The sequence below is a fragment of the Taeniopygia guttata genome, chromosome 2 (genome assembly GCF_048771995.1).
Source record: "Taeniopygia guttata chromosome 2, bTaeGut7.mat, whole genome shotgun sequence".
In the NCBI taxonomy this organism is placed as follows: Eukaryota; Metazoa; Chordata; class Aves; order Passeriformes; family Estrildidae; genus Taeniopygia; species Taeniopygia guttata.
This window is the reverse complement of record NC_133026.1, coordinates 55306582-55332696: the sequence shown is the minus strand read 5'-3', so window position 1 is coordinate 55332696 and position 26115 is coordinate 55306582. Positions and strand designations below refer to the sequence as shown.

The 26115-nt window shown below is 36.6% G+C and overlaps 1 protein-coding gene across 11 annotated transcripts in view; it reads left to right on the top strand.

The window, feature by feature from the left end:
- The window catches only part of CDH12 (cadherin 12), a 638254-nt gene that overhangs the window by 520670 nt on the left and 91469 nt on the right, over positions 1-26115 (top strand). Inside the window, exon 2 of one of the 11 annotated variants that reach the window (XM_072924063.1) lies at positions 3547-3625. The exons of the other annotated variants lie outside the window; for them this stretch is intronic. The gene's annotated coding sequence lies outside the window, so the exon portion shown is untranslated. The remainder of the gene's footprint in view (positions 1-3546; positions 3626-26115) is intronic. 11 annotated transcript variants of the gene reach the window in all.

Here is a 26115-nt window from a genome sequence, read left to right as displayed (position 1 = left end):
CTCCTTTAGAAAAACAGAAGTAGATGCCATGGCAAAAATAGATCTTCTTGGTCTTCTCTTTATTTGGTCACATTCACTATATCTGTTCCCCTATAAAAAAAATAAAATATGGATGAAAATTGATTAGAAAAGGCAAGGCAAGGAAAGAGTTCCCTAAATGGAACCTAAACTTCAATTAGTGGCTACTAAAGAAGATAAGAATTTTTGCTGTTAGATTGTCTTGCTGCAAAAATATCCAGAAATGCTCTGTAGTGTGCCAGGAGATTGTGCCTTCTCTGATGTAGGTCTTGCTATTTTCTTGTTCTTTCTTACCTGTTTTTCCTTCCTTATGCAAGCACAGATTTCTCCCAGGATCTAAAACTACTCCTTTCTATCATCAGTACCATTTAGTTACACCTTTAGAGATGGCTTAGACCTACCAGCGCCTGAGGCTGACATTGAAAATCACTTTGATTTTTCAGCTGGTGCAGCATATGGTTGTCTTGGCTTAGGAAAAAATCCCAGATAAACTCTTCCTCTCTCTCTCTTTTTTTTTTTTTTTTTTAACGTTTTCATTTTCTAGTTGCCACTTTTTAAATACGAAATGTTCCAAATTTCACTAAGTATAGATTTACAACAGTATTGATTATAAACTGCACTCATGCACATATTTCTTGGGAAATGGTGGGAAATTCACTGAAACACTACATTTTTAACCCTTACTAGCCTCTTATGTGAGCCTGGCAAGCTTTTGTGACTAGTGACTTGCAGTCTTTTATTGTTTCATGACATTTGCATGCAAAGGTTCACCCAGTTTGTAACTTTAGCACAAGGTTATTGTCAATATTATTAGTAATGATACTTTCTAGAAATTTTCATGGCTACATGGTTCTCAGTTTTGTAATTTCTCTAAACTTCCTAATAATTGCTATTGCTGAATCTGGGATGGCTGAAATAATGCCACAGCATTCACCTCTGGAATCAAGGTTGCAGTTACAGTGTTATAATAAAATTATACATCAACTGGCTCTTGGTAATTTTTTACTGGAAAAAGTGCAAAAAAAAATGGAAAATTTGTGGCATTCTCAAGTCCTGGTTTTCTGCACAGAGGTAAATTAGATAAATCTATCATAGCCATGTTTTTCACAGTAGATTTTCTCAGAACTTTTGTTACTTTCCATGCATGTTGTAGGTGTAAGTTTACTTTTTCCCTTCAAATTTACTTTGAGGGCAGATTGAATTTTCTTCTGCAGTTTCTGTACTCTAGTGTTGGTTTGTTTTTCCTTTTAATCAATATGACTTATTAAAAAGGATAGTGATACTGAATATATATTTTTTTTTTTTTCTGAAAGAGATAGCTTTAGGACTGCTATTTTTACTTAGTGCTGCCTTCCTTACCAGGAGCCAAATTCTTGCATATGCTCTTAAGGAAAAAAATTAGAAGGACTTTTACCCAATACAAGTAACCTTGTATGCAAATCTATTTCATGCCTAAGTTTGAATGGACAGCCAGCCTTGCTCTTTCCATACATGCAGTATAATCTGTTCTTGTATGATGTAGAGGAAAGTCAATCACAGCCATAAACAAGAAAGATCTTCTCTTGAAAAGCCCCTTGGGTTACCAACCATTGTAACATGCAGGCTGCTGTGCCCATTTGTGATTTCTAGTGCTTCTAATAGTATCAAAGTGGGCACAGCTTCCACACTGTAGTGGAAGGATATCAGTGCCTCCAAAATTGACATTGTTTTGCTCACATGATAAATGGAGTGCAGAATACTTTGTGGTGAAGATTTTATTTTTTAAAGGAATATTTGAAAAAATATTTTTGTTTATTATTTGTTATTCTTGAAAGCAATGTTTAAACCTATTTGGTATTCCCTGCAGAAATACTCAGCAGATGGAGTCAGATTACAATGCAGAACAATTTTTTAAGAACATAGATTGCAATGCTGTTACCTTATGCCTCGTAAGAGACTTATAAAAGCTTAAGAACTGAACTCCTAATGTTGGTTGTGGGCAGGAGGAAGGTTGTTTGTTTTGGGTATTTTTTTTTTTTCTGATATTGAATTGGTTTTTTCAATATATTTATTTGAAAATATTGTCTTGATTTAATATAAGTTAAAAAATGTAGCATGAACTAGAAAAGGGAATTAATCTATAAGAACTCAAAAGGGTGCCCGAATATCTCCATTTGTAAGTTTGCATTAGCAAAACATGTTCTCCTTAAGTATAGTTTAATCAACTGTGTTGTTGCTTCTGGCAGCTGTGCCAGCTTCTGTTGCAATATAGTTGACGTAAGCATGCAAATATAGCTGAGTTTAAACCAAGGTTATCCCCTTATTAGAGCTATCAGTCCAGATGACTGAGAATGGGGGCATAGCAGCATTAAGCACACATTCAAGGAAAGATATATATTTTTATATATTTATACATAAAAATGTGCACAGAAATACATTTGCTTTCGCACGCCTTTCTTTCAGGGAATATGCTGATTTTAACAGCAAATTTATAGCTTCTATTGTCACAGTCTCCTAATTGTTTTCTAAGGTCTATACATTATTCCTCTATGCTTATACATAGACCAGCTAGGGCTGTACTAAACCCATCAATTCCATAATATACAGATACTATATGTTCTTTCCTACAAAATTTAATTTCATACTTTTCCACTACATCAGCTCTTTATTGATTAAGTGGGACTCTACAAACTCAGATCACTGTGGCAGACTAAAATGTTCAATGATAATAGAAAGTAGGTATGAGGTTATTTTTATTGTGTTCCTCAGTGGTGTGAAGAAGCTACCTGAAGAGTGTTATGGATTTGCTTCCCATGATACTGTCAGTATGAAAATAGACTCTATAAATTTTCTGGCAGTTTTCCTTCTGGAGTGAATACTTAATTGGTTTTATTTAAGCATTGGCTTATATTTGAACATTGACGATGGAGCATATATATACATCCACAAATGGAACATATGTTTAATATATCCATCTATGTAGTTACACGTGCAACAATTACAATATGTAGAAAACTAACCAGGTGAAGCGGTGGGTAACATCCCACACTCTGATTTGGCTCAGCTTAGCACTGTGTGCCTGACTTTAGCCTGAAGTTTACAGTGAGCAGGGGCTGGGGAAGGAAGGACTATAAGGCATTGGAGAAAATGCTGAATGAGCCTGCCTTTGATACAGATTCCTAGCTGTTGGCAATATATTTTTAAGGGTTTCCAAAAGCTTACCCAGGCTGTTGCAGAAGACATTACTTTGGGAATCTATTGAAACCAGAGGTACTTTTGAATGGCATTATGCATGCTCATGGACAGATAACTGACAGCATAATCTGTCTGCAGCCATTGTCTGCAGCCCCTCCAGCTCCAGCCTGGTCTCATTTTTTTTTCTGGTGTTATCAAGTCCTTAGAGAAAATGATTGGAGTTGGATGTCATATTCAAGATACAAACATTTTGAATATTTTTATCCAGTTTTCCTTGTCGAATTTTTCCCATTGATTATTTTCCTTTTTTTTTTTTTTTCCTTTTTTTTTTGTCTGCTGTTGATCATTGAGAAGAAAACTTTGGAGGATTTTCCATAATGATCCCAAGATCAAGAATTAATAGGTGATGGAGCTACAACCTACCTCTGCAGAAGTACTGATAAGTTACTTTTTCTGAAGCATCTTTGTGTTTCTCCATGTGAAGTTCCATTTTCTCAGTTTCATGCTATGTTAAGATTCCCCTGTAGCATTTTTCAGCAAAGCTTTCATTTTGTCAAGCTGTCACCTGTTCATATATTCTCTTTTACTGGCAACCTATGAGTTCAGATCCAAGAAAGATGCCAGTGGCAACCCCTCTCTCATATAAAGACTGGCAATTTATTCCTACTTTTTTAGATCTCTTTTTATTTGGATTATATAAGGAAAAGCTGTTGTATTTTAAACTTCCTTTTTTTCTTTTTTTTTTTTTAAGAGTCTTTGCTTAGGAACTTTTTTGAAATTTAGCTATTCTTAATCTATGCCAGTAATCTTGAGCTATATATTCACTGATGCACCCAATGGTTTTGATAGGTTTAGTGAAGAGCAACTTCCCTTCACAAAACCATACTGAATTTGACCTTACAGGATCATACCCACATGTCCTCTAATTTGACATTTTATTCAAGTGTACAAATTTTGTCTATCACTTGGGTCAGACCTGGTGCCCTGGGTCATTCAGACTATGTTTCAGAAAAAATCATGTTCCATCATTGTTTTTCCATACTCTTTCCTGGGGCTATGTTAGGTGGCAGATAACTCATTGCAATTGATGGTTAGTGGTTTCCCACTAAGAACTACTTTTTTTAATTACTCTTGTCTCTTTAAGCTCTTGTCTTTCTGATTAACTTTTTGCTTTAATTTTGAAAAGATACATCTACTGCACTGATCATCAGAATAACTTTTTTTGGTACTCTGTAGGAAAGTGAGTTTTAAGGAAGGAGCAGAGGGGAAGGCACTTTAGGGCTGCTCAGCCTTTTCTCACTGAGTGTTTTTTTCCTTTATACAGGACATTGCATAAAATGTAAAACAAAAAGCATATTTAAAAAAAAACCCCAACACTGAGATATTGACAGAATATTACAAGTAGGCAGTGAAAGCTTTTGAAACAAAAGTGGTTTTTTTATGATGGACCACTGGGCAACCAGACAGCTTCAATTATGAGGCAGGAGGTAGCCAGAAAACAAATTAGATCAAAAGAGAGGGAGAAAATAGTGCAGAAAATCAAGACTGGATTAGTTAAAGGATAATGGTTGTTGCCATACTGTGAGTTTCCTTTCATGCACTCTGGCTGTTGGATATTGTCAGTAAAACTAAGACATTTGGCAAATGCTGTGAGGTGGGACAACCTATGTAAAATGAAAGACACACAGGACTACACAAACATGTGAACAACAAAATTCTCAGCAAAGCTGAGAAGTTTTGGCTGTTAAAAAGAGATACTGGATGGCTGTTTTCTGCTAGCTGTTTTTATAGTCCCAAAATGTCAGTATTAGTGCTGAAACCATTTAAAAGCATTTGATTCTTGCCTCACCTATATCTAAGCCATATATCGAAGGGTATTTTCTACCATGACTGCAGCAAGGCTTTCGACACTGTCTCTCATGATATCCTCAAAGGCAAACTCAGGAGATGGGAATTAGCTAAGTGGACAGTGAAGTGGATTGAGAACTGGCTGAAAGGCAGATTCCAGAGGGTTGTAATCAGTGGCACAGGTCCTAGCTGGAAGCCTGTTATTAGTGGTGTCCACCAAGGTTCAATATTGGAGTGCAATATTGTTTAATTTCTTCACCAATGTCTTGGACGAAGGGGCAGAGGCTTCCCCAGCAAGTTCACTGATGGCACAAAGCTGGGAGGCGTGGCCGATACCCCAGAGGGTTGTGCAGCCCTTCAGAGGGGCCACAAGAGGTTGGAGAGATGGGCAGAGGAGAACTTTCTGAGATTCAACAAAGGCAAGTGCAGGGTCCCATACCTGGGGAAAAATAATCCCATGCACCAGCACAGGCTGGGGGGTGAACTGCTGGAAAGCAGCTCTGTGGAGAAGGACCTGGGAGCCCTGGTGGACAAAAAGCTCTCCAAGAGCCAGCAGTGTGTCCTTGCAGCCAAGAAGGCCAGAGGTATCCTGGGGTGCATTAGGAAGGGTGTAGCCTGCAGATCCTTCAACCTTACCGATTCTTTGATTCTCTATGGGATTGTGTTTAACTGTATGTGGGCAAAGCTAAGAACCCACGTCACAGCAGTAAAAACCACTCTGTTTCCACACACCGACTTTACTGAAGCTCAGAAGCAAAAATCAAATAATAAATTTTATCATACATATCTTTTGATACAACCTAACATTTTTTAGGTGTCCAAGTAATGCTTTAATTATTAAAATTAAGCGATTGGGTTTGTTCTAAATCTATATTCTAAATATTGTTGGTAGTTTCAGTGGTATTGAGTTTTAGTTCTTTTTGTATATAAGGAGAAGCTTTATAATTATTAGTGCAGTCTTGCATAAACACCTTTAGCGTCAAGATATACTGTATTAGAATTGTTAGGATTATGTGTTAATTTTTTGTTAATTACAGAGTTAATGAGGGAAAGAAATTGACATATTTATGTGCAGTATTGAAAAATGTAGAAATTGTTTTTATGCAGGCACCTAATACCTGTAAACATAAAACATGTTGTACTGATAGTTGTTTTAGTAGCCACAGACCAGCTGTAAATGATAAAAATTAACAAGAAGTTGATTTTTTCTTACCACAAAATTACTCTGGACATTAAATAGCTTTTCAGATAGAGCTGTTCTTTTGGCCACCAAGTGGTTTTAAACATATTTTTAAAGTATTACTCGTCTCATCCACTGAGCAACTGTAAACATTATATACGTTTTATAAAAGCTGCTTTTCAAGCTACTGCATAGCTTGCATGGCTATGAATATAAATTTTGTTTAAAGTTTCTTTTCAGCCACTGATTTTTTTTTTGTTTGTTTTTGGTTTTTTTTGTTATGTGCTCAGCTCCATTTATAACTTTTCAGAGAAGAAACAAGTGAAAGGTTTCACTGTCACAAGGCAGCTCTTCATTTATGAAAAGTAATCATTTCCTACCCATCTTCTCATAAAAACACTGCAGGTAATAAAAACAAGACAATTTTTAAAAGGATTTTAATGGATATTTTGCATGGAAAGTGAGTGCATATCTAGTGTTCTAGTCACCCATATTTGTGATTTACTCTGCAGTAAAACAAAACAATAAAAGCAGACATGACTGATATTCTGTACTAAGAAATCTTATAAGTTGAACAACTCAGTCACTGATGGGTTGTGTGAATCAACCAAGTCATCATCAGCCCTAGAGGAGGGCAAAAGAGAATGCAAAATAGTCTCAAGATTACTAAGCAAATGGGAGTCGCTAAACCAAATATGATTAAAGGCTTTAATTCTGTGTGCAGAAATAACTCTGTGTAGCAAATTAGATGTAATCCTAGGAAGGCCTGGAGTGATAAGAAAAGTGTTCATGAGAATCTGGCTTAACAAGAACTAAGAGAAAAATCACTGATCACAAACATACTGTTAAGAACAAATTATTCTCTGTTTAGAGAATCTCATAGGGCCTAAAGTCTACAGCAAAGACACTGCAAATAAAAATAATACCTTAGGAAAAGAAAATCTACATAAACCAGTGGTCTAAAAATACCTGCAGACTGAGGAACAGCATATACAAGAGTATCTTTAAATGGAATGTCAGCCAATTAGTAGGTGTATCTGCCTGCCAACCTTGGATTTAATGAGTGCTAGGTACTTAACAGTTCTCCTTGTTTGTAGAAAGAAACAGCATAGATTGGCAATCCAGTCCAATATCTGTCCTATACACTGTAAGTTTTCCCCAACTATGGAAGCTTTACAGATCTTGCAGGAGCAGGAATCTGACACCCCTCCAACCTTTTCTCAAAAAAGATCCTGATAGAGCTGATTGAAGCCTTTCCACAGGAGATATTTTGCTAAGTTCTTGTACAACTGAAAGGTGCAAACATGTAATTCTCTTCAAATTTTTTTCTGAAAAACCAGATGGCTGCCTAGAGAGTCATCCCACAGGTTAGCTGGTGATTGGAAAATTAAAAAGGTGGTTCCTGTCTTAGTAGAGGAGTATTCTTTATATTACCCTGACAAGTCAAGCACTGGCTGGCTTGGAACCCATAGGCAAGGCAGTATTCTCTGAAGCTTGGAATATGATGCGTTTGCCTGTTCTCTGATTTCTCTTCCATATAGTAGATGACAAGACAGGTTGTCATGCTTTCCAGACAAGCTAGTCAGCTTGCAAGCTAAACAGGTTTTAACTAAGGATGAAGAAGTTCAATGGAAATGAAAGAAACTGTTCTCTTGGCTAAAAAGTAAGCAGTGCCAGTATTGTTTCTGGAGTGCAATTTAAATTTTTTTTTTCCTCTGGAATTATGCAGGATGAAGTGAAAATCCAAAACTATGTGAAATGTCACAATAAAGCAAAATTTCACTGTCTAGACTTCCTTACTTGCCAGTTATGTCTGAGCACCTTTTGTGCAGAAGCCATCAGTAAATGTGAGATCATTGAGGATTAGAGAGGCGAAGATTGGAAATAGAAGGGAAGTTCACTTCAGGCAGGTGTGAAAGTAAAGAATGACAGCAGAGGAAGAGAAAAATCTTTATAGACTGTTCAGCTTTTAAGAGCTACTGGAGAGAAATCAACACCTGTAATACTGCCTTTGACTTGATTTAGGTTGACACTGCTAAAAAGACAGCTATTATTTCTGTTAACAAAATCTCAGAACAGTTCTTTTATGTTCATAAAAAGCTTAAAGGGTGTTAATACATAAGCACTCAAGATATCAGTATTCTTCTTATTTACAAGCCAGCTTGTAGAGTAACACCTATGGAGCAGTCTTGAGGGAACAAGGAAATAGCAAGGAGTAGGCAAGAGGACTTCCAACCAAGGGATTACTTGACACACCATTCTGCACCAGGATTGATGGAGAATGTTGCTGCTGGTACTCTCAGAGGTGTAATTGCAGCTCACCATTCACATCTTGGTTACACATTGTTAAAAATGGATGATTTTCACTGGCAATAGTTTGTTGACTGCTAGTTATCCCACTGAGGCTGGCATGATGCCTTGGGAATAGATATTCTAAATGGTAAAGCGTAATATGAATCCTTACAGACAATCCAATAAAAAATCTTGTCAAGAAACCTACAGCTGGAGATCATCTCCTCAATATCTTTCATTTTCCATCTTGTTTATTTCTGTTAGTACAGCAAGCATCAATTTTATCATTTGATCTGATCTATAGGATCTGCTTATCTGAAACATAAGATAATTACGTAGCTAAGATTCTCATTTTGTAAAAGCATCACCTTAGGAATCTATCTATCCTCTTGTATCTGTAAATTTCTAGAACTAGAGCCTGGGAGAAGGTTAAATACACATTTAGGCAGATTATAATGTCACAACCTATTTGGAACTAAGTTTTATCCAAGCACAATTTACTGCTTCTCTATCTCTTAAAAAAGATTGTTGTTTGGGTTCGCATGCATGTCAAATATTTTTCTAATCCTCATTTTGTTAGGTGTAGTGGCTGTGCATTGCCTAAATTGCTCATGTAATTCAAAACATTTCTTTTCCTTTTTTAAACATTTTTGACTTTTAGTCTGGAGAATAAAAGGTATAATAGCAGATGATGTAGGTATAGTCCTACCTACTGAATACATCTCTATCATGCCACATCTTTTTGTCTCCTTTCTAAATTAAACAGATAAAATCTTTAAAGTTCTATGTGGAAAACTTTTCATGTCTCAATCACTTGCTGCTTGCCTCTGAGTCCCCGTTACTTTTGCTGTCCTTTTAACGATAAGGCAGCAGTAATCAATATTTTCAACAGCCTTGAGAGAATTCAGATGAGAAAGATGCCTGAAGGACAAGTTCAAGTGCTCAAGCCTACAATTTATGGTCTTGCAGGAGATGATACAGACACAGATGCTCAAATTATCAGCCCTACTTGCTACTTCTCTGGTTCAGTAACTCCAAATTTATCCACTTTTTCTTACTGCTTTCACTCCATATCACCTTATGCCTGAACACAAACCAAACCCTTTCAGACAGTTTTCAACAGATACTTGATTCTTTCATGATTTTTCCATGTGATTCTGAATGAATCCTTTGTTCACAGGTTTTAAGTCCTAAATCAATATTAATCACTGAGCATAATTCAGTGAGGCATAGCATCTTGTTGTTCAAACAGTGAATGATCCTGTGTGCCTTCCAAAGATCATCCAGTTGCTAAAATAGTGGCGGGGGTGTAAAGTCTTACCCTGGTTGAGTAGTAAAAATAGATTTACTATGATATATTAAAGCACTGTTTTTGATAGTTTTGTTTGCAATACTGGTGAGGGAATAAGGGGCAGAGGGGGACTCAACATTTGTGGAGGGAGAGGCAGTGAGTGAACAAATGTATACAGCTGCTTTTATTTCACACAACCCAGATTCTGACACTGCTGTACTAGGAATTGTTGTAACATAAAGTGTTGGATAATCAGATCCCACATCAGATTTTCTTTGTAAGAAATAAACAAAAGCAAATTCTAGCTTTTCCTTCTGAAGAAAATCTTATATAAATCACCTGAGAGGTGCCAAGATGTCAGACAGTCTGTCTGAATCAAAAGATTGTAGCAAGGCATCAGCTCCTTAAATTCCAAAATCCATATGAAGCTAGTAATTGAAGTGGCAAGCTGTAAAGAAGGAATCTTCTCTTTGGGCCACTGCACAGCAATGAGATCTTTGAACGGCTGATTTAAAGGAAAGATAAGGGATAAGAACTGCACCAGCACATCCTACTGATTTACTGTAGCGATAAAGTTGTGGAAGCTCAGTAATACCTGCACTGCAATCTGGATGCTTTATATTTTAGCCACCTTGATCGATTTACTTTGGTTAGCGCAAGGGGACAGTAACAGTGATGACAGGACAGGTTTTATGGCAGCATAGTACAAGAGACTTTGGGACACTAACTCACCAGCTACCTTGCAGGAATGTCCTGATGGTTCATTTCCAGTGCTGCTGTTGCTCAGACTGCCTGTATTAAAGACTACATGAGGCTGCACCTCTCACACTGCAGATATGTTCTATGATTTGACTATTGACTTGTGCATCACGTCAGTACTGCTCTTATCTACAGTAGAGATTTTAGACTCTTGTTCATGGAAGCTTTTCATCAGCACATTCTCGACAGATTCTTAAAAGTAACTTGGCACTGAGAGTTCTACATGAATCTTGTGGATATTTTTCTATCCCTTGATATGACTAAGTGTAGGGCATTTAAATGGTTTTGAAAACCCTAGTTAGTCTTTAGACTCCCAAATATCTCTTAATAGCTTGAGCTGTACCACTTAATTCCACAAGCTATACTGAGAATCCCTCATCTATAGACACCTAACTTTTGCTGACCTACATTATAAATATGAGTCAACATGTCCTCGAAATTTGGACAGATACTTGGAGCAATGTCTCTGGACCCCAGTCAGATCAGACACAAATCAAATTCAGCACTACTACAGTAAGTGAGGGTCTGCCATGAAGGTAGACAACCACATGCATTTATTTGTCTGATTCCACATGAAATATCTTAGCAGCTGCCTGAAACTGCAAAAAAAAAAAGTAAGATTCCATGATTTTTTTTTTTCATGGGTACCTAAAATGTCATCTAAGTCTGTCCCCAATCTGCTTGCACATAGAAGCATCTGAACTTTACACTGCTGAGCAGCTAGAAGCCAATTAATGCCTAAGCACTGTCAGAAATCATAAAGTAGATATACCTAATTTTCTTTCGGAAGCCAGTCAGTGACATTTTCAGAGTTCAGAGTTATATCCCATGCAAAATGTGGCTGGAGGAGAGGTTACATGTTTTTCATTTTGCAGTGAGGTAGGTAGAAAACTCACACAAGATGCTGCCAATGCAGCTTTAATACTTTATTTGAATACCCCCTCCTTAGGTTTTAACCACTAGAGTCTTTGTAGTTTTTCTTCCTTCTCCCTTTTTTTGGGCTGGATAAATATTTAATGATCCTACATAAAACAGATCAGCTTCCTCCTTTTTTTTTTTTGAGAGTGATGCTCTTGAGAGAGCATTCACTTAGGAGATAGGAAATAAGCATTCAACCAACATATAACAGGAGAGTGACTTAAAAAAATCTCTAGCTTATGTATCCACTGAGCAGTCATGGGGGCAACATCATCTGCTTCTTCATTTTATCACAATAAAGTTGCTTTAAACTCTTAACACAGAAAAGAGTAATAACAAAAAATTGTTATCCCCAGTAAATAATTTCTGAGAAAGAAGATATCTAGGTTACAGCTATTCTCATTGGTATTTCTTACAGCACCTTTTCACTAATAAGCCCACTTGTATGGATCTCTTTGTTAGGCATCTAAATAACACCAAAGAGAAAAAAACTGCATCTGGGCTTATTGCATTTTGCAGTGGCTCACTTTTATGATTCATGCCCTCAGTATTGTTGTGCATAAAAGCACCATGCAATGTCACATCTCTGTTTTATAGATGTAGTCTTGAAGCTGGTGAAAACTGAGAAGAAATATTCATTGCAGAGCTTGATTCTTAATGCCTATTTGGTACCAGGACTGACAAAAAACAGGCAGGATGTGTGTGCGAGTGAACTGGGGGAAATTACCTCAAAAAACAGTATGTCTTTTAAAATATGTTTGTGAAGGTGTCAGGGAAAAAAAAATGTTGATGAATAAAAAAAAAAAGACAGTAAAAATTTAGTAAAGCAGGTGAATAATAGGACAATATATTAATGCTCATTAATTAAATATGAGCAGGATTCATTTAGTGAGTTGATAGCCATGATGTCTCTTTTTATGCATGAGTCAAGGACTGTGCACGGACTATTTAAAATTAGGATCTGGGGTTTTCTTTTTTTTTTTTTTTTTTAATTTGATTATTTGTTTTATTTGGTTTTTGGTTTTGTTGGTTTTTTTTAAATTTCTTTTGTTTTATTTGGGATTAAGATAGAATTTTCTTTTGCAATTTTTACTACTCTTGATCTTTGGAAAAAAATAACTTGGATTGCATTTTATTTAGAAATTTTAAGGAGAAGACAAGAGTCCTTGAATACTGAATACAATCAAATTTTATACAGCCAATATGTAGGCCTGGATTTGATTTTTAACAGATGTAGATTCATCTCTAAAATGTTAACACAACAAATCTTGAGAAAATATTTTCCTCTAAAATGTAGAACTCTGTTTTTATGAGTTAAGCAGGATATCTAGGCCATATTTAAGTGCATTTAATTTTAGCTCTGGTATTTCACATGTTCAGAATTTTATGATTATCAAGGCTTGCTTACCTCACAGCTTTTAGAATTCATGAATAAATATAAAAATGTTGGAGAGTGGAATAAAAAGGCAAATTTCTACAATAGAATCCTCACCTAAGAGTCAGGCTACACATCAGCCCAGACAACAGTCAGATATGCTCTGCCTTAACCATTTAAATGATCTTTAATTATTCTGATTTTTTTTTTCTCTGCCAGTGGTGCCAACTTAAGCATTGCTTTTTATCTGATCTCCAGAGACAAGTGATTTTAATCATCAAAATAGAGAGAGAAGTGCAAATCGGAGGGAAAAATCCCAGAGTAAGCTCACAATAATTCTGAGTAAGTGATTTAAACTCCTATCTGGAAAGAATTGTAGAGTTTCTACCTTAATCATTTTAACTATGTGAAACACAGAGTTAGGCCTGTTTGTATCACCCTTAACTAGAATTTTCTGTATCCCAGCTCTGCTATACAAATATTGAAATACTTGCATTTATGCATTTAGGTGTGGACACAATTTATTTGTGGCTTGGGTCTTTTTTTTGTCCTGTGTCTTGTTTAAAGAACATAATGCATTGAAATAAAATTGAGGCACTAAAGAAGCCATCAAATAGGATACAAAGGCTTAAAATTATTATAAAATAATGCTGCACCCTTCCTACAGAGACAGTTGAGCATCGTTTGATTTTATTCCTTTTTTCCAAAGTCTAAGTATTTTAATTAAGAAATCACAAATTTTCAACACATTTCTTTATTAAACTAACAGACTAAGAGTGAAATATTTGCAAAGTATATATATATAGCTAGAGCTAGAGCTATATATATACTTGAATTACATCAGGAGAACGTTATGTTGTAGAGGTGATAGCTCAGAACTCCCAAATAAGAGAAAATCTTATCAAAGAAGAATTGTTGTAAGTCTTGTAACAAAGATTTGTCAGTCCATAGTGCAGTGACAGCAGAGGAAAGCAAACAAATATTTTCTGTTTACATTTTATAGCAATTAGGAAATTTTGCAGATAAAGAAAGTTTGGGCTTAGATTTTTCCTCAGAGCTCTCCGATTACCAGTTATGCACCTGAATTTTCGGTTATCCATAAGGAACAGAAGAATATGTTGAAGGAATGACCATGGAGAAAGGAAATGAAACTGCATTATATTACCATATATCCTTCAATTGTTTCAATTATAAATCCCAATTACTTACTTTGAAATATAGTTATTGGATCTCACTGGCTTCAGTATCTTTTAATGTTTTCTTTAAATGAAATGTATGCCAAGTGGTGTGCTGAGTAGTTGTGTTCTTAAAGCTTGCAGTCAGGCTTTCATTCACATTTTAGAAGAATTCAAGGCTGTGCTTATCTAAGATATTTAGGCCATGGAGCAATGCAATAGGATTCGTGAATGGAAGTCCTGATCGGGCATGGTATTTGTCAGTTTACCCAGGGATAACCCTCCATGAAGAGAGAATAACTTCTACTGCTACTGTTTGATCAGTGTAAGCTTTTGGCAGGGAATGACAGGGAAGGGAGAAGGATAAATGACAGGGAAGGGAGAAGGATAAGCCCGCCTGGGTGGCAGGGGGAACTCAGGACAGTGAGGATGCAGCCAAGGGAAGTCCCAGCAAAAGATATCTGGAAGCCTTCCTGCAGGTGAATTTCAGTGCTGAGCTCCTGCTGACAGAAGCCCTCTGACTAAACATCTGGGAAAGTGAGGTGTTTTGGACACAAACTATTTCTGTACTAGGGTGGGGATATGCCATTGGTAAGGATTATGTAGATGTGGAGTGAGACTTTCTTGCAGGCTTTCTGAGTGGTGATTTTCAGTGCTGCCTTTTAAATACTCAAATAATGAGGCAGAATTTAACAGGTTTCTGTGTTTTCTTTGATATAGCCTAGAGTTAATGAGCCCCTATATTTCTGATATTTTGCATACATCTGTCTGTCTCCAGCACATTTCTGCTCCCTCAGGTGGTGACTGGCAGATGTATGTACAGGACCATGGCAGCCATCCTTGGTTACTAGGGTTGGTTTCACAGCTCATGCACACTTGTTTTTCTCTTCACACATTGTGCTAACAAATACTTAATCCCTGTCATAAAGTTTATCTGATAAAAAATAAAAAATACAGTTTTCACTGCTAGAAATACCTTAATTTTTATTATCAGGAAGATAAATGCCTTTAAAATCTGATCTGTACTGTATGCTCACCCATATTGTACTCTGTCTTATTCAACCTAGCAAATAAAGTGCCATATTGAATTATTTGTCTAATATGGGAGAAAAAATGGGGCCCCTGGTTGTTGTATTTTTTTTTTCCATAGATGCCTGAACTATACACAGTTAACGCTGTATTCCAATTTGCAGAATAACAAATACTGTACACTAAAAGTGTAGTGGGATTAGCTAATATTGTCCATGAAAATTTTCAGGTATTTTCCTTCAAAAGAAAAACTGACAGAATTTCAGTTTTAAGGTAAAACAATCCCAGAGTTGAAGAACTGCAACTTCATTTCCACATGCAAAAATAGGTAACTCAAGTTCTTAGATAGATTTATGTATCTGGGCAACTCAGAACCTCATTCTTCCCCTCAGTGTTTTTTTCCCCTAATCTCTCATCTCCATTTAGGAACTCCCTTCTGACAATGAAGTAGTACTGCAATATGAGAAACGAAGCCAAGCCAGAACTCCTAGGTCCGTATTAATCCTGTTTATTTATTTTGTTTGCTGTTTTATGTTTTGTTTTTCCAGTTCCACATGAGATATATTAGCAAATACACCATTTTTGTTATTTACCTATAAGTGGAAAAAAATTCTCCTTTTTCTGAAAAATCTTGTCTTTTTTTTAGAAGGAATGGGAATCTTCCAATACAGAGAGTTTTGTGAGACTAGCTCTTTTAAAATCAAGAGTACTCCATAAAGTGGTATATTCTGAAAATACAATTGAAAAAGTTATGAAAATTGTATCTTTCACTAGGCTGATGAATTCCCATTATCTTTGATTTCTACAGATGTTCATATCAGTTCTGATTTTTTTTTCCACTGTCTTTGTAAATTAGTTCTACTTTTTAGTAAATTCCCAAAGATTCCCACAGATCTTATGCCTCAAATCTGCAAAACTGTGTCATTTAATCTTAAACCCAATTTCAAGCTTATTGAAATACTTTAAAATATTTATAAAGCATGCAGATTTTAATTTTAAACTACTTTTGTGTAGTGTGTCTATTCTCTATGTAGACTAGCAGATTATCCATGCTGATACATGCTCACTAAATAAAGAATACAGAGGAAAATTCTGCTAGAAGAATTTAAAATAGCAGGAAAACAATCTAAGAATGTTGGGCATTGGCTGAGAGTTTTATCTTAAGGCATATTTTTTCACCTGTTCTTTAGTACACTGGTGATATACAACATTCAGTGCTGTTCTTTTTTATTTTTTTTTTCTTGGCCAGAGGCCTTAGGAACAACCGATGACCTTTAAAGATGCTTTTTTTCATACACTTGTTAGGTAAGAAGATGCTCACCATGCCTTTCTTTTATATTTGTACAAGAGGAAATGTCATGTCACACCTTGGTAATGCACAATGTATTTGCTTTTGCCACTGGTCCCTTTCATTAAGCAGATCTTTAACTTGTGAGAAAAAATTTCATTTTCCTTTCTTATCCATTTTTTGTCCGGGAAACCCCACTGACATAGAATTTTCTTGTTTCAGAAATCTATGCTTAGGTTTTGACATACATGTGCTGTTGCCCTGGAGAATCATCAGGACCTATTTTTTGGAGGGATTCAGAGATATATGGAAAAACTATTTGCCTTTCTTTTAATATTTATTTTAATATTTCTTTTAGTGACATATAAATAAAGAGTTTTGACATAAAAGTACAGTTAGCTGCTTTTTTCTGAGTTCATTGACCTGAAAAATTAGAACCACCTAAAAAAATTACCATCAAAGATTGAAATTTTGAAACCCAAATAATTTGACCTTTCTTACTAAAATTTCAGAGATAATTGTGGTAAAATTGTTCAGCACAAATATAGACATATTTTTGATTAAAATGAGCCTCAGTTATTTAGTTATTTTTTCTACATCCCAAATTAAAACAGTGTTTAGGATTATGTTCCAAAGGTGCAGAAAAAAACATTGAAAAGCCTTGAAAATATTTATTACCATATTAAATGTTTATAACTAAAGTTTTCACTGAAGATCAATTATCTTTTGCAACACAGCTATTGCAAACTTCTGTGTGGATTCAGTTGAGCACTTACAAATGTATCTGAGCTCAGCTGGTGGACTGCATGATACTCTTGTGTGTATCAAGATGATTTTAACAGTAGAGTTCCCACCATGTCAGTATGCAAGAGGAATGTAGTTGCAGATCTTTCAACATAGTTAAAATTTTCATAAATATTAAATGTTTCTGGATTTTTGAGGGTTGTGCATAGACATCTCCCAGTATTTTTATCTTCTCTATGTGGCAAGTATCAGCATAGGGTTTCTTTTCTTCTAGAAGAGGTTTAACACTACATTCTTTTATAACACACACCTTGAGTATTTCAAAAGAATAAGTAGAACTAGGTCATGTTCAGGTCACTTGCTGTTTCATCTCTCCACTTCCAATCCCAGCTGGCTTAATCCATTCTTGTGCTTGTCATTAGACTTTTGAGCTCTGATCACCCTGATGATATTGGATGGGTGCACTCTGCAGTCAAAGCTGGGACTACTGATCTGTAATTGTCCTCAAATTTACTACAGTGGCTTTCACTAATGTGCAGTTTTATTAAGCTACCAGGAAGAACTTGATAAATCATCTTCCTCTGCTTGAAAACCCCACTGAGCCTTTAAAAGCCAGGTGATAACACTGAGAAACTGCATTAAATTCTAACAGAAATTAGAATAGGAGGAATATATTTTTGTGCCCAAGAACATAATTTATCTTGCCATTGTTGTAAGTGAAAACATCATTAATATTTGCAGTCCCACATGGACTTTTTTTACACTATTCAGCTCAACTCTGGAAAAATAGAATGCAGAAGATTTAAGTAAGATCAAGTGAGTGATTTTCTGGCTAAGGAAAGGGGAACTGCCCATTTACAGAGGACCTTATTCATCTGTCCACACGTGGTGTCAGCCCCAAAGACAAATATCTAGAGGTGACTATTCACATCTGGCTCCAGGCACAAGACAGGTGGAGGCCAAAGATGAGGAGTGTTTGAGAGCTGGGCTTTGAAGGGTCACACAGTGAGGTAGCTCCCTGAAGCTATTCTTGCTGCTGTGCAAAGTGGAGGTGATCAGGAGTGAAGACTCTGAGAAAGGCATGCTAGCCTGAAAGACCCAGGAAAGGACAAGTATTTAGTTAGCAACATAACTGAAATGGCTCATGGAGAACATATAACTTTAATTGTATATTATACATGTTATGGTTTGTGGTTTTAAAAGCATGGCCTTATTTTAACAAGATGGCAGAGCTGATGGTGGCTCTTCTGAGGGCCGCACAGAAGGGGACCAGAGAGCTCCGTAGCTGGGACTGTGCCCTAAACCATGAGCCAAGTCCTGACATGTACATGGCTGTACATGTGTACATGCTGTGAGACTCCGCCAGAAACCAGATTTTTCTTCCCTGTTGAAAACCCTATACAGTGAAACATTAGCATCAGTATCAATATCAAAAGGTAAAAAAGAGAATAGAGGTCTCTGACAAACAGCAGTTTTACATAAAAGCATCTCTGGTACAAGGGAAGTTGCTTCAGTTCTCTAGAGTTATCTTAAGGTGTCTAATGATTCTGAGTTTGTGTTTCAGTCTTCAGCGTACTATGCTAGGTAAGTGTGATCCTTTTGCAGGGAGAAAAAGCTAGAGAAAGTGGAAAATAACTTTGCTTCTCCTGATGTTATACTGCAATTTGTTTAACCCCTGAAAGTTATCTTTAAGGTGATATTTTGGCTAGAAGGTGGGCAACTAAACAGACAAGATCTGTGTTAAATTTCAGCTGAGTATGATTTGAGGTGATACTAAAACCTGAAAAAAATAGATTAAAAAAATCTATTTTTTAAAGTAGAGGGAGGAAAAAGGGAGAAAAAAATTTATATACTGCTTCAAGGAAAAGGAAAATAAAAAGAAGAGAAGAAAAAAAATCCATATCACATCAGTCTAAACTGTGATGCATCAGAAGTATCAGTATGGGATGGCGTGTATTTACTACATCTCAGTGTGCTGTTCCAATGTCTTTATACTTACTGCTCTGTGTAATCATCACTCCCTGTTGGATTCCATGTAAATTCCAAGTGCAAGCAATACTTATTTCTTCTGGAAGCATTTCACTCTACAAAACTACTGCACAAAGTGATACAATATTCCCATTGCTCAGTGGTCCCCTTTTTCATGCAGCCTTATCTTTCAGCCCTTAGGGACTGAAGCTGCATCTGCTGCAGAGCTGTTTCTGTAATAGCTCTCTGAGAGCCTATTCCAGGTAGTCTCTAATTAGACACACCCAGATGGTGGGCACCGAGCAGATGTCCTGCCAGCTTGGGGTGGATATGGAAGAAAGTTTTCTCTTGGCTCCCCATAGTTTGTCTTTCTAATGTTTTTTCCCCTCAGTTTTTCCTCACAGTGAGAATTTGAAATGTTTGCTCATCATTTCTAACATATGAAGCAAAGGTAGGCACTGTAATCTAAGGTACTAAACATTCACAGTGTTTGGTGTAGTCTGAAGCCTAGACATATCGAACTCATGTTACCCATACACTGTCACAAACAAAACTGCTCACTTGTGCTTTGATACACAATCTTTCTCAGCAATTAAGATTTTATTCTTGGAAACTAATTAACAATTATGTTCATACTGCCAGCGACACAAGTAAGCACACACAATTATGTCTGTGTAGCCAGCCTTGCAGATGAAACGAATGCAGCTAGCTGGAATAGAGTCTCATGTTTTCAGTCACATGAGTAAACATAAGAAGCAGATCTCCAAAGTACAAAACAGTTATTTTCTGACAGCTTCTTTTCACAGTAGAACCATACTTTAAATGTTTAGCCATATCTGACATTGAAAACGTTTTGAGGCAGAATATTTACTTACCCAGCAATTTGACCGTCATGTCCACAGTGCTGTGTTTCATGCTTCATTTTCCATAAATGTTGACGTGTTCTCCACAGTATTTGAGGCAATGACAATTTTAATTAAAAAGTTCTCATATTATTCCTTCACTATTCTAAATGTGATCATGTACAGAACAGCTAAAAGAAAGCAGCTCAAGTGGATTTTCAATAGTGTCCTGTAATCACTAATGTTTCAAGAGATATAACAAAGTCAAACCTCAGATATTATCCTCTTTTGTATTTCTGCCTTTTTTTTAATACAATAATTTAATCTATTAAAAAGCAATTATCACAAAATGGCTGTGCACCAGACAATACTTTATGATATAAAGATTTGTAAAATATGTAACTTAGGAATTTGTTCTGGTTTTGGCTGGGGTAGAATTAATTTTATTCACAGGGACTGGTATGGGGTTGTGCTTTGGATTTGTGCTGAATATAGGATTAATAATACTTTCTGAGTATTTTAGGTTTTGTTATTGCTGAGCAATACTGAGCCAAGTCTTTTTCTGCTTTTCACACTGCCACACTGGTGAGGGAGTTGGGGGTGTTTGGGAGGTTGAGAGGAGACAGAGCCACTACAGGTGAACCAAATTGACCAGAGGGGTATTCCAAACCATATGAAATCAATGCTCAGTATATAAACTTCAGGGAAGAAGGAGGAAGTGCGTGAACATTTGTAGTGATGGTGTTTGTCTTCCAAAGTCACCGTTCTGTGTCATGGAGTCCTCTGTGTCATCTCCCTACTCTCCTGGAGATGGCTGAGCACCTTCCTGTCCTGGGGAAACAGTGGATTAATTCCTTGTTTCTCTTTAGTTGTGTGCATGGCTTTTGCTTTCCCTATTAAACTGTCTTTATCTCAACCCACAAATTTTCTACCTTTTGTCCTTCTGATATTCTTGCCAGTTCTGCTGGTGGGGGCGTGAGCTGTGTGGGGGTTGTGTAGGATTTGGTGGCTTGCTGGTGTTAAACCACAACAGTCCATTTTGGACAATAACAAAAAACATTCTCTATATTATCAATCCTGTGTACATAAAAATCCCAAACATATCCTCATACACGCTACTGTGAAGAAAATGAAATCTACCCCAGCCAAAACCAGCACAGAACTGAAGATGAATTTTAAGCATAGAAGGCTGCCTTTGTGAATCAGGCTGCTTTTCTTGAGGCAGTTTTGAACACAAACCTCCCTGTCAAGAAGGACAACTAAAATATGTTTGCATCATTATTTTGGGGATATTTGCATAATATTATATTTTTGCAATCCATGTTCTCGCATACTACTTTCTAACTTGGCATTTCTTGGAAGGAAGTATTTCATACTATTATCTTTAAATAACTTGTTATTTTTGAATGTCTTGTATGAGAAAGAATTACACTGTTTTTAAATTGATGAATATGTAAGTTCTCCACTAACAACTTCTTAGTTGTGCTACTGTGAGCTGAAAAGTAAGGATAAACAGAGATCTATGGAAAGAAAATGTTATTTATATCTCAGCCTTTGAAGAAAAATGAGAGCGAAAGGGAGGGAGGGAGGGAAACTCAAACCAATAACATAATCTCCAAGAATTAGATTTTGCAAGAGAAACAAGGAAAAGTAACTCAATTTTTTTCTTCTGACCATTATGGAGTTGTTAAGACCATCTGAAAATACACATACAGCCATTTTAAAAGGAATATTATCACTAACTATGTAGCAATCCATCTTTGCAGAACATCTTTATTTTCCACTATATACTAATTTTTAACATCTCTTTAACTAATTTTCTAACTGAAAGGCTTTTCAAAATTTCTGAGAAATCATGAGAAGTGTTTTACAGGTTTTCCTGGCCAAATGCAGGCCCTTAGAAGCCTACTTGAAAGAGTCTTCTCTAACAGGATTTCAAATTCAATTTTACAGACTCAACACACCTAGAAAATATATAGGAATTGCTTTCAGTCTCCCAAGCCTTTGCTGAAGGAGAAATTCAGCAAAGGCTTGGGAATTTCTGAAATTAGAACTCTGAAATTCCTGAAATGCATCCATAACTAGTGAAAATGTATTATTATACACAGTTACAATATATACAGCAAAAAGCTTTTAGTCACAGAAGCCAGGTCAGTGACGCTAACCACTGAAAATACAGTTTAGTGAAATTAATAAATATGGACAGCTGGCAGTCAAGGCAATTGTGCTTCCAATAGCATTTTTTGAAATATGTGTTAAAGGCCATAATCAGGCAATTGCTACAAAAATAATTACATTAATTGAAAATGTTACTGGGTCTCAAAAGTACCATCCACACATTTGAGCAAGCAGAAATAATGTCATATTAAGTCCTTATCTGGTTTATGGGCAAAACATCTGTCTTGGCTTGATCATTTACTGCAGGCTGCTCAAGCCAGGCTGGAGAACACTGCACTGGTTTAGGTGCACAGAGCTCACAGCCAGTGTTCTGGCAAATTAGCTGCACAAAACCTGGCCTAGAGAAGATGGCAAATGCAGGTATGGCAGTACATACCAGTGAGCACTAAGGATGCTGCATCTCCTGATTACAAGGCACAAGAGCAGACACAGAGCTCTGCAGCCCATACTATTCACATTGCACCTGCTGTTAACCTTGACAGCAAGTGGCAGCAACATGGTGCAGTGGTTGCTTGGCTGTGGTATAAGACAATCTTAAGAAACTCGAAACTCGTATGGACACTAAAAGTAACAAAAAACCCCAGTGTGCTCTCTTCCTGGGATAGTTTATTTTGTCATTGTAATTTTTTTGCTTTTTCAACCTAACCAAGTTCTTGTCCATCTCAATGCAGCAAGACAGTAAATTAAAAGAGCTAACTAGGTAATTTTAGATAGCTTAGTTCAGGGGTAGGGGAGGTTGTGATGCAATGTATGTAATCTCTCTGCATCACTACTTCTACTGTTATTTCTACTGTTGGTGTGATTATACTCCTTTTGGTGTTTTAACTGAACTTCTGTCTCTCTGCCCTGTGAGTATTTAGTACCTTCCAAAAATAGCAATAGTGAAAACTTAAAAGCGAGCATGGTCTTTATCAATGCAATTATAACTAAACATAATTTTCCCTTTGTCTTTTAAATGAAATTGATGAAACGTACATAGTCATTGATCTTAAATTACTGTTAACTCACAAAATCAGAGGAAGAAGAGAATATTCACCATAAGCCTTAGTTATGTCTATGTTATTAAATTATCTTTGCTAGTCAGCCTATTATTTTGTGCTCTGAGTCCTTTCTCTTCCTGCCTTTCCTTTCATTCTTATCTGCTTTCCCTGAGAGTAAGTTATATATCTGATTAAATGGTAATTAGTGACTTCAGTGGGGCTCCGTGTGTGTAACTGAGAATAGAATTTTGCCTAAAGAGCTTTTAAAATCAAATATGTAATAATTAAAGGAAATTGAAGTGGTGTATGGTTTTTAATATATGACCTAAAAATCCAAGTAACTGACAGCAAGCTTTCTGAAGAAAAAAAAAAATAAAAAGAAAAGAAAAATCTTTTCTAAGCATGTGAAGCAAGGGGAAGAAAGGTTACAACACATATTGTGTTTGGTAGGTTAAATATGGAAGGACCAATTAAATATGGTCCTTCCATATTTAATTTTAATTTGATAAAAAAGAGATATGTAGATATTAGAGAGAAAGTAAAAATAAAGTCCAGTGCAGAACTACATCTTTACATTTAATATAAAATGAAGCTCAGATTTTCCTAATTGCTTTTCTTATTTTCAATTAAACCTTACAGCATCTTCATCATACAATTATTTTTACTGCAATGTTTAAGTAGTATGATTCTTATCATTTAAGCAACTGCAGAGGGTTGGGAAAAGAGACATGACCTGCCTGGCTTCTGGAAAGACATCTGAAAAGATGTCTTTATTTAGTCAGCTGTTTGACAGGTAGCCAGCTTCCTGCAAGTTGAATTCCTGTGCTGGTTGGGAGGCCATTGCAGGTGTCACCTGATAAAGCCCACAGAGGAAAAGCAGAGGACAGAAACCAAAGTGGGCAGCGGGTGCACCAAGTTGCAGCCATGGCTGTGGCACTCCTCATGCTCTGTGGCCCTGACCTAATGCCTGTTTTTCTGTCCCAGAGTGGCCCTGTAATAAGGTGCTGATACCCACCTGTCAGCAGTCCCAGAGCTTTATCCCTGCTAAGTGAACGGGAGTAGTGGGGAATTGCATCTAGGTAGATACATACTGAAAAGGAGGGACAAAGATCTTCCCATCCTTACTGTGGTCTTGATATCTCTTACAGAGGCTTTTCTTTTTCTTAGGGTAAAAAAGGATGGAAGTTTGTTGTTAAATATACTTATGTGAAGGTGTGATTTGGTCTTTCTTGTACACCATACAGTGACATACCAATAATTTGCCAAAGATAAATCACACAGCAAACATGCCAGCAGTCAGTTGTGGAGATAACTGCATGAGCTTTGGCTTTCCAAACCATGAGTCCAGAGAAACTACAATAAATTATGTAGAGTAGAATTTCTGACTTCTTGTTTGAAGAATAGGTGTTGCTTTCTGTAGAAAAAAAAATCAAAATTTTATCAAAAGGAGAAAAGTCTTTAAGTTGCTTATTGTATTATCATTCAATTAAATTAGTTTTGTGCAAATATGGACAAAGCATACTGAATTCACAAAGGTGGGAGTATACTTTACACAATTTGTTGGAGCAAGAGCTGATCTCTAGTGCTGCTGCCCCTAAGCAGTAGTATTTGTAAGTTTTATATTAGGAAAAACTTATGGTTAAAGGCCCTATGTGGATTAACAAAATATGTTCAATTCCTGTGTTTCATATGTAAGTGACAAAATATTTGAAATCTCATCATTTGCATGCTTCTGTTTTCTAGCTAAGGCTCAGTTCTGATCAGAAGTGGTTTTCCACATACTGTATGAGATACATACTAATTAGGATAACACACCTGCCATTTTCAGTTCTTTCCTTTTATGAGCTTCCATATGACCTAGCTCTGTGCACTTCCAGTCCAGAAGGCCAGCCATGTCCTGGGCTGCATCCAAAGCAGCGTGGCCAGCAGGGCAAGGGATGGGATCCTGCCCTCTGCTCTGCTCTGGTGAGACCCCACCTGGAGCGCTGCATCCAGCTCTGGGGGCCCCAGCACAGGAAGGACATGGACCTACTGGAGCATATCTGGGGGAGGGCCATTAAGATGGTCAGAGGGCTGGAGCACCTCTCCTATAAAGACAGCCTGAGAGAGTTGGAGTTGTTCAATCTGGAGAAGACTCTGGGAAGACCATAGGGGACCTTCAAGTACCTAAAAGGAGCCTGCAAGAAAGCTGGAGAGGGACTTTTCACAAGGGCATGAAGTCATAGGACAAGGGGTAATGGCTTCAGACTGAAAGAGGGTAGATTTAGATTGGATGTTAAGAAATCAGGAAGAAATTCTTTACTGTGACTGTGGTGAGACACTTTAACAGGTTGACCAGAGGACTTGTGGATGCCTCATCTCTGGAAGTTTCAGGGTTTGATGGGACTTAGAGCAACCTGTTCTAGTGAAAGGTTTCCCTGCCCACAGCAGGGCTGTTGGAACTAGATGATCCTTAAGGTCACTTCCAACTCAAATTGTTCTATCATTCTATATAAAACTCTGTCTTACTGTAACATAGCTTAAAGTAAAAGGATAATATTACCTATTACATAGCTTCTTATAGAGAAGTGCACAAATTTCTTATTACCAGGGGATGAGGGTAGAAAAAAGGCTAAATTATTATGCTTGTTTCAATATTTCCTTGTTATGATTGGAATACAAATGCATATTTTAGTGCATTATAATCAGGAAATTAAATGAAAGGGATGAAAAATGAGATACCATTAGGATGGTGTCTTTCTAGTGGTTGCATATTGTTAAATCCAGTTAAGAACATAAAATGTACAAACCCTGAAGAGAGAAGAGTTTAAATAAACATATAATTTCAGATATATACTTGCAATGATATTGAAAGACTTATCTGTTAAAGTGAGTCCCTCCCCACATCATCAATAGAGGGTATCTGGAGTCCTTAGTTTCCATACATTTCTCCTGTCAGAAAAATTCCTTGGTGATTTGTGAAATAGTCTCTATAAACATAATTCATTAGTCATTGCCAATAACAGTCATAAAGTCTAAAGAGGGCAAAAATAGTTAACTGTAATTGCTTTATTTTA